Raw genomic sequence first — 8291 nt, 5'->3', positions numbered from 1 at the left:
CCTGAAGGGCCCACAGCAGAAAGGAGCCCAAGCTTCAGAAAGCCTCCTCCTCAGCCACAGGTGGATGGCAAGGGGAACGAAGCAAGGAGGAGCAAACGGTCCCGTGGGTGCTGCGTCCCTTCTGAGCGAGTGAAAGCTCTGAGTTACGAATCCTGCCAACCCGTGGAAAGATTTGGCGGGGGGGGGGGGGGGGGTAGGTTTCCCACCACGGCCTTGGCTGGAGGGAGTATTAGGAAGTTTGGATTCATTGTCGTGAGATCAGTCGCGGGGACGCTGGAGAGGGTGAAGCCAGCTCTGCGTCCCCGCCTGGGGGCAGAACTGGCTTCAATCACAAGATATTTCTGTGAATTTTTTTTTTTTTTTTCCTTCCGTTCCTTTCAGAGGAGAGTAATTTCGGAGCCTTTCTAGTAACCAAGTCTTTGTTCAGTAACTGAGAAACATCACTTCCCGGAAGCCTCGAATAATCACCCTAAGGACTCTCCTCTGATCCTTAATTAAGCAGCGACTGCTTCCATTCCAGAAGTCCTTTGTGATTTTAATTTACATGTTGATGGGTTCTACGTTTGCAAGCTCTGAAGCTGCTCTTACTTCTGGGCTGAGACAGTCGCCGATACCTGGTGCGCTTGTATGTCCTCCTGCATGCTGGGTCTGAACGTCGACAGAGGGCTCAGCTGCCCCCTTCAGGAATGGGAGGAAATTTCTGGGGTTTTCTCCAGTCGGAATCCTCGATGTGGAGCAAACTGTCCCCACATTTAGTGGTTTAAAACGATCGCGATATTTTGGTCGTGATTTTGCGAGTCAGATGGAGAAATGTTCATCACAGTAGCCCTTGCTTGGGGTCTTTGGAGAGGTTGCCATCAGACGTCCGCAGGGGTCAGTCGTCCCAAGGCTCCGGTGAGCCAGATGTCCCAGGCGGCTCCCACACAGGGCTGACAACGGACTCCGGCTGTTGACGGGGAACTCAGCCGGGGCTGCCCAGAGGCCCACAGGTGGCTTCTCCAGCATGGTGGTCCCACCTTGTCGGGCTTTTACGTGGTGGCAGGGGCAGGCTGCCCCGGGGGTGAGCCTCCTAAGAGAACCAGGTGCAAGCAGCAGAGACTTTTCTGGCTTAGCCTCCGTAGTGATTTTCTATCACTTCCATTGCCTCCTGTTGCTTACAACCAAGTCACCAAGAGAGGCCCAGGTTCAAGGGGAAGGAACGGAGTAGACCCCCGTGTCTTGATAAGAAGAGCGTCAAGGGCTTTTCGCGTACTGGATACATTCTCTAGAATAACAGCCCGAAGAGAATTAGACTCCTCTTCCCTTTCATTGGTTTTCCACCGAATTAAGTCCTGAATTTCCCCTTACTTTTGTCCCTTCGTGCCATACAAAAGAAAGACATTTTCTCGGGCTTTCCTTTTTGGCCTTTAAATTCTCAGTTCACAGAGAGGAAAACAATGTATCTCCGCTATTTATTTATTTATTTATTTATTTATTCATTCATTCATTCATTCATTCATTTATTTCTTCTTTCACGTGACAAAGGATGCGCTCAGCACTGTACCGGTCGGTAGAACGACAAACGGGCGCCGCCCGCAAGGAAGGCCTGACCCGGCAAAGCGAGAAACAGCTGTGTGTTTTCAGTCATTTTACAGTCCTGGGCGTGCGACTCTCAGTAATAACGACTCTTCCGGCGGTGAGGACAAAGTCGTGGGAATTGGGAGGCAGCAGTTACTTCTGAGAGTGAGGGAAGAAAGAAGGAGAGGCAGGGTTTAAGGAGTCTCGCTGGGGCCAATCATCGTGGCTGTTTCAGGCCGAGACCTCACAGCCACCTGGCTCAGAATCAGGAATTTAGGGTGGAGAAAGAAAAATGTAGAAAGAGATTCATTCTGGATTTTTTTTTTTTTTTTTTTTTTACTTTCTGCTCTCTGCCTGCAGGTCTGCCTGGGAGGGAATGGATGTGAATAGGCAATATCTGACAAGAAACGCAAGACTCCAAGTCTGATGAAGCTATAAAAGATTTCAGGTATACAAAAACCTGGCTTTGCCACGTCCGGTTCCTCTTTGCATTGTTAGTAAACTGCAAACAACTCCATGTGACGAGTGAAATGTCTGAATGGGCGTGTCTCTTTCCTTTCCTTTCCTTTTTTTTTTTTTTTTTTTTTTTAATGTTTAATCCTTTATATTGAGTGAGGCAGAGAGAGGGAAAGCTCTGGGGAGGGGCAGAGAGAGAAAACCCCAAGCAGACTCCACACTGTCAGTGAAGAGACCAACGCGGGGCTCAAACTCATGAACTGAGAGATCATGACCTGAGCTGAAACCAAAAGTCAGACGCTTAACTGACTGAGCCACCCAGGTGCCCCCACATGTCTCTTTTCAGCTAGTCATCTGTTATGCCCAGAATTCGTGATCCCCAAATACCGCCAGGGAGCCGAGTCCGATGTAAAAGCAAAAGAGCCTTTATTCGCGCTAGCTGGAGCTCAATCCCCTACCTGCACCGACGCAGTGGTGAGATACCAGGGAGACAGCCAGTTTCAAAAGCACAAAGGTTTTATTGGGGCCTAGGGGCAGTTGGTGAGGTAATGGCTGTGGCCTCAGCCGATTGGCTGGGGAAAGGTCGTGGTCTCGGCTGATTGGCTGGGGAAGGGTCGGAGTCCTGTTACGCAGGTCGCAGGGCGTGTTTTGATCAGGAAGTTTGAATGGGTGAGCGGGAGGTTACTCAAGGGGAGGAGGCGCGGTCTGCGGTTTCTGCGATTTTCCCGGAAAAGGGGTCATGTCGGGGACATAGTCACTCAAGGTGGAGGACACAGAACAAGATGGAGTCGGCTGGCGTAGGCCCACCCTTTCACATCGACACAGTAAGTACTGTTGAGCCCCTGCCATGTGCCAGGGACATGCCAACCATGAGGGATGAACTGCCGAACATGATATAGTGTAGCCACCTTGCTTTTGGCACATGGCTGTATTTTCGACAAATGTGCTGAACTTGTATAAAGTGGTAGAACTGATTAACATTCGATTCAAAACGGGATAGGAGTATTCACTTTGGGTAGGGAATTTGACTTGGTTTGAATAATGTCAAAAACTGTCAAACCCATGTGTGATGAAAATTATGCCACTAGAACCATGTGGTGAGTCCCAGGATGCTGGTGTTAATGCTGGGAACATCCCAATGCCGTGGGATTCAGTGTGCCTTCCCTGTAGGCGCAACATGTTTCCAGGTTAGGATGCTGGCTTTGATAAGAGTGCCGAAAGCAGAAAGTTCCATGGGGCACTGGCACCAATCTTTCTCCCAGGGCTCATGGAGGAAAATGAACTGGCCATTAGTGGAACACTGATGAACACAAGCATCCTTCTTTAAAAAAAAGAAAAAGCAAAGTTTTTTCTTTATTTTAAGAGAGAGAGAGAGATTGAGAGAGGGGGGAGGGTCAGAGAGAGGGAGAGAGAGAATCCCAAGAAAGCTCAACACTATCAGCACAGAGCCCGATGCGGGGCTTGCTCCCACAAACCGTGAGATCATGACCTGAGCCCAAATCAAGAGCCAGATGCTCAACCGACTAAGCCACCCGGCTGCCCCAGACAAGCATCCTTCTTAAAACAAAAGCTAACTTAGACTTTGTGTCATATTTTCTAAAAGAGAAAAATCTCAGTGAACAAAGAAACCCTGTTATAGTCCCCTTCCTTCTTCTGCTCAAAAGAATGATTCCCCTCTTTTATTATAGGAAGTGTATCTTAATCTGTTTTCAGATGTATATTTTCCATTGTTTGCTGTGACTCACCTTGTTTTCAGAATGTGGATTCAAATCCTTTTTCAGAAGGGTGGCTTTTCAGAAAAGCCTCCCTTTGCTGTAGATTCTGAAAGAATATCTGGAAACGTGGAGTGGGCAGAGAAAACTGGAGTTCATTCATGCATAAAGAAGAAAGATAGAGCTGGTATTTCAATAACTGAGGTTTGGTAGTACGTGGCTACCGCTGGTGGTCAGCTCCTTGACTTCTTCCTATAGGAAGCATTTATACATTTTGTAACGGCAAAAGGCATATTTCAGAATTTCTGAGTCTGAGGTCTTTTGACCCAATTGTCACTTGTTGGACCTCAGGCTCCTGATCATCTGCCTGTAGAGACTATAGGATTAGAGGTAATGGTAGGAAATTTGGGGATATTGACATGTGTTGTCTATTTCTTGCAGGCTTCCAGAAAGAGAAGTCTTGGGGGAAAATTAGATGAATAGAGGCTTGCTTGAATGCAAAAAGGGAAGAAAACAGAGTTTTCTTTTTTTTTCTTTTTTTGATTTTTTTAAAATTTACATCCATGTTAGCATATAGTGCAACAATTTCTTTTTTTTTTTTTTTAATTTTTTTTTTCAACGTTTATTTATTTATTTATTTTTTTTAGGACAGAGAGAGACAGAGCATGAACAGGGGAGGGGCAGAGAGAGAGGGAGACACAGAATCGGAAACAGGCTTCAGGCTCTGAACCATCAGCCCAGGGCCTGACGCGGGGCTCGAACTCCCGGACCTCGAGATCGTGACCTGGCTGAAGTCGGACGCTTAACCGACTGCGCCACCCAGGCGCCCCATAGTGCAACAATTTCTAATATAGACCCTTTCGGCTTGTAACCTGCAATCTAAGTTGACGTTAAAGTTAGAAATTCCAATTTGGTCCAAAATTGATCTGCCTTCTTTCCCAAAAGAAGTAGGGAAGAAAGAAATGTAGAAGGAAATAAAACTGAAAGGGTTGAGACGAAAGCAAATGTGATTCTCCACACCTCCCCTTAATAGCCCTGCTCACATCTTCATAAGAAAAGAGGCACAGTGTGGCTGAGATGTGCCTGGGAGGGCTGGGATTCTGGTGCTGCCTCCTCTCCCCACCTCTGCCCTGCTCCCCCAACCAGCACTGGGTGATTGTATCAACTGTCTCGAAGTGAAGGCCATGCAACTTTGGGCTTGAGGTGGGAAAGCGCAGAGAAGCATTGTGAGGAGACAGGGGTTGTGGGACACAGAGACCTCATTCAGACAATATCATTGGCTAGTACTGATCCCTAGAGTGAACCAGAAGTTATTTCCAAACTCGGTTGATGAAAGTCTGGGACATTCAAGCCCTAAGGTGGTCCTGAGGCTATAGAATTTGTACCTGTAAGAGGTGGGCTGCTAAATCCAGCAGATTCAAGAGAACATCTTCTTCAATGATTATGTCAGAGGTGGCCATAAAGGCCAAGGAGGCAGGGGAAGTCCTCCAGGAGAGCAGAACCAGGGATGGTGGGATTGGCTTGGTCATGGGAATTGTATTTGCTGTATCTCTCCTGCGGGAAATAATATATGCCTTAGACCAGTGGTGACAGTTTTTATTGGATTTACCTTGTTTGTTCTCAGTGAGATTAGGTTATGTTTACTTATGGAGGGACTCTTTGTATTTCATGGTAGTATGAGCATGTTTTGAATGATGTGTTGAACGTGGGGTATGTATAGATGTTGGAAAGCCAAAGAGGTGGACTGTGGAATACAATAGTTGGGTTGCTGGCAGACCAGTGATCTTCTCCTTTCCTTTGTTGCCAGCAGGACCATTGTTTGCTTGAAAGTGACTCAGGTAAGAGGACTCAATTCCTAGTTTTAGGGATAACACTGCTGTTATAGGCTAAGTGTAGTAATCCCATTCCCTCTGCCTTCTGCCATTGGTTAGTTTTACCAATGGGTCTGAATGTAGTTCTAGCTGATGAGGAGTGGTAGGTTTCTGAGGAAGGTTTCTTCAGAGACAAAGAGAGAGGGAGGACGGCAGAGAACACAGCTTCTTTTGCTGCTGGAAGTTGTTGTTTCTGGACATAATTCCTGGAGTAGCCTCAGTCTCCTTGGATCTGTGGGGTGCTCTCCTTTGGACAGTCTGATTCAGAAAGAACCCAGGTCCTTATCAGTTTCATTGAGTCTACTTAACCTTTAAGTTCCATATTTCTTAGGATGGAAAATAATAAATTTTTCAAGTTGAAAAACAATTTTTTTATTTGAGAGAGAGAGCACAAGTGGGAGAGGGAGCGAGAGAGAGAATCTTAAGCAGAGCCTGACGCAGGGCTGCAACCCACGTGCCTGGGACCATGACCTGAGCCAAAATCAAGAGTTGGATGCTCACCTGACCGAACCACCCAGGAGCCCCTAAATTTTTCTTAGTTTTAAAACCAGCTGAAGTAGGGCTTGTAATTGTTTGCATTCTAATTCCCATGGAGCATAAGGATGGAAAACTACAGGACTGATGGCAATTATATTCAGAATCTGTAACTCAGGGCCGGTGAAGGAAGGGCTGACAGAAGGGCCCTGTGGATAAACTACTGTTTCCTTGCTTGGTAAAAATGAGGATACTGTTGTCTTCCAGAAATTACGATACAACTTGCAGTAAGGGTTATTTGTCTTGAGAGTCACCATACGCTATTTCTGAAATAAACAATAGGCGGTCTGATTAGGCTTTTGGAAGGGTCACTTCCAAGGAGAGCTGTGCCATGTTTTTCTTTTAGAAGCTCTTTTCCAACCAAGGAGGATAGGAGCCAGGTCATTTGTTGTTTTCTCCTCCTTCATAAAAAGGAAGCAGCCCGCGTCCCCACCTGAGCTGAGCGGGATAATAATCTCAATAAAACTTTCAACTTCTCAAGACCAGTTTCCCTCTGCTGCGAAGTTCCAGGCAGCTTGCCTGACGTAGCTCTTTCGCCATCGCAATCCACAAGTCATCGGGAGAACAAACAGCCACTTCTGCTAGATGACCCCATATAATATCTGGTTTCTTTATGTATGTAAAAATCAGATTTAAAACTCAAAGCTGGGGGTACTACTCAGCAAAGAATGGACTACCTCACATGCATGGATGTGTCTCACGAGTGAGACAGAAACCAGACATGAAAGAGAACATGGTGTGTGATTCCTTAAAGTACCAATGCAGGCAAAACTAATCTCTGAGGTCAGAAGTCAGAAGAGTGGCTGGCTATCTTGGGAGGGCATATCCTGCTGGTAGTGGGGTACAAGGGAGCCTTCTGGGTCACTGGAAAGGTTCTGATTCCTGATCAGGGTGTTAGTTACATGGGTGGATATATTTTGTGAGAAGTCGTGATTGCAACTTTGGTGTGTGTGTGTGTGTGTGTGTGTGTGTTATAATTCAATTAAAAAAATTGCTTAAAAAAATTACAAAACTCGCCCTTCGAGGATATCTACTGAAATCCATATGTTTAAAATTAAGAAAAACATGAGGCAGCAGAAAATGAGAAGTTAGAGCTATGGCTTGATTTCTGTTTTGTATTCATTTTACTCACCCGAAAGCTGCTCAAACATCTGCTTTGGTCAGAGCTGTTGTAAAAGTGATGGAATCAAAATTCCAATCAGCTTTATTTCAAAGGGGATTTGACGGAATCACACAGTCTAAGGAAATGTTGAAAAACCACATCTGGGAAAGAGCAGGGATGCAGACCAGTCTCAGGAATGACCAAAGTCAGGTTCTCAAAGAGCAGGAGGACACTCTCCCTCGTCTCTGCTGCTCTGTCTGTAGGTTGTCAGTTTCCTTCTCTTTGCTTGCAGACTGGATAATTGCACATGGCCAGGAAAAGTGTCCAACTTTGTGCTGTGTACCTTCCAGCTTTGGTCACCAGAGGGAGACTGTCAGCGTGGAGTCCAAAAATTCCCAAGCATGGGAGTTAATAGCCCACTTTGGATTGAGTGTCAACTCTTGTACAAATGAACTGTGATTACTTTTGGTGGGTCATGTAAATACACACACACACACACACACACACACACACACACACACACAGTAGCTCCCACGAGAGACATGGATGGGGTGAGTGGCAGTTTCTAACAGAACAAGTATGGGCAGGCAGTCCTACAGATCTTCAGTATATTGGTTTCCACAATAAAATGGCACTTCTATAAAGAATAACTAAGAATTAGATTAATTATCGAACATGCAAATATTGTTTCACACTTGTAAATATTTTCCATTCTTTTTAGCAAATTTGTTGAGAAGGCAGGCACGGCGTAGAGGTGGTTGTGATTTTCCTCTTGGTTGTTGTGCCAGAGGGAGCCTTGTTGTTCGGGATTCCTAAGGCTGAGAGCCTCTCTTAGATGCCAAAGGTGGGACAGAGCCGACACGAAGCCTGATTCCTGTGCACCAGGAAGAACAGCTGAGGATTCTTTAAGCTGGCATTTCTGACCCTCTTCTACGCTCCAAGCACTCTGCAGGTGAAAGGGTATGAAAACTCAACACCTGGTTTCCTCTGGTTTTCTTAGTCTAACCGGAAGCTGTTTGAATCCTGCCATTGTCTCAACCCATTTGCACAAACCCTAGG

At 46.1% G+C, this 8291-nt stretch overlaps 1 long non-coding RNA gene across 1 annotated transcript; it reads left to right on the top strand.

Annotated features, from left to right (window-relative positions):
• The first annotated feature begins 1348 nt into the window (after positions 1-1348).
• Positions 1349-2088, top strand: LOC121037537 (uncharacterized). Its single transcript, XR_005793812.1, has 2 exons — positions 1349-1675; positions 1918-2088. It is a non-coding gene; the product is annotated as an uncharacterized LOC121037537 (long non-coding RNA).
• The last annotated feature ends 6203 nt before the right edge of the window (positions 2089-8291 follow it).

This window comes from Herpailurus yagouaroundi, unplaced genomic scaffold, assembly GCF_014898765.1.
Source record: "Herpailurus yagouaroundi ecotype Mexico unplaced genomic scaffold, PumYag 163, whole genome shotgun sequence".
NCBI lineage: Eukaryota > Metazoa > Chordata > Mammalia > Carnivora > Felidae > Herpailurus > Herpailurus yagouaroundi.
This window is presented reverse-complemented; position numbering and strand designations above follow the sequence as displayed.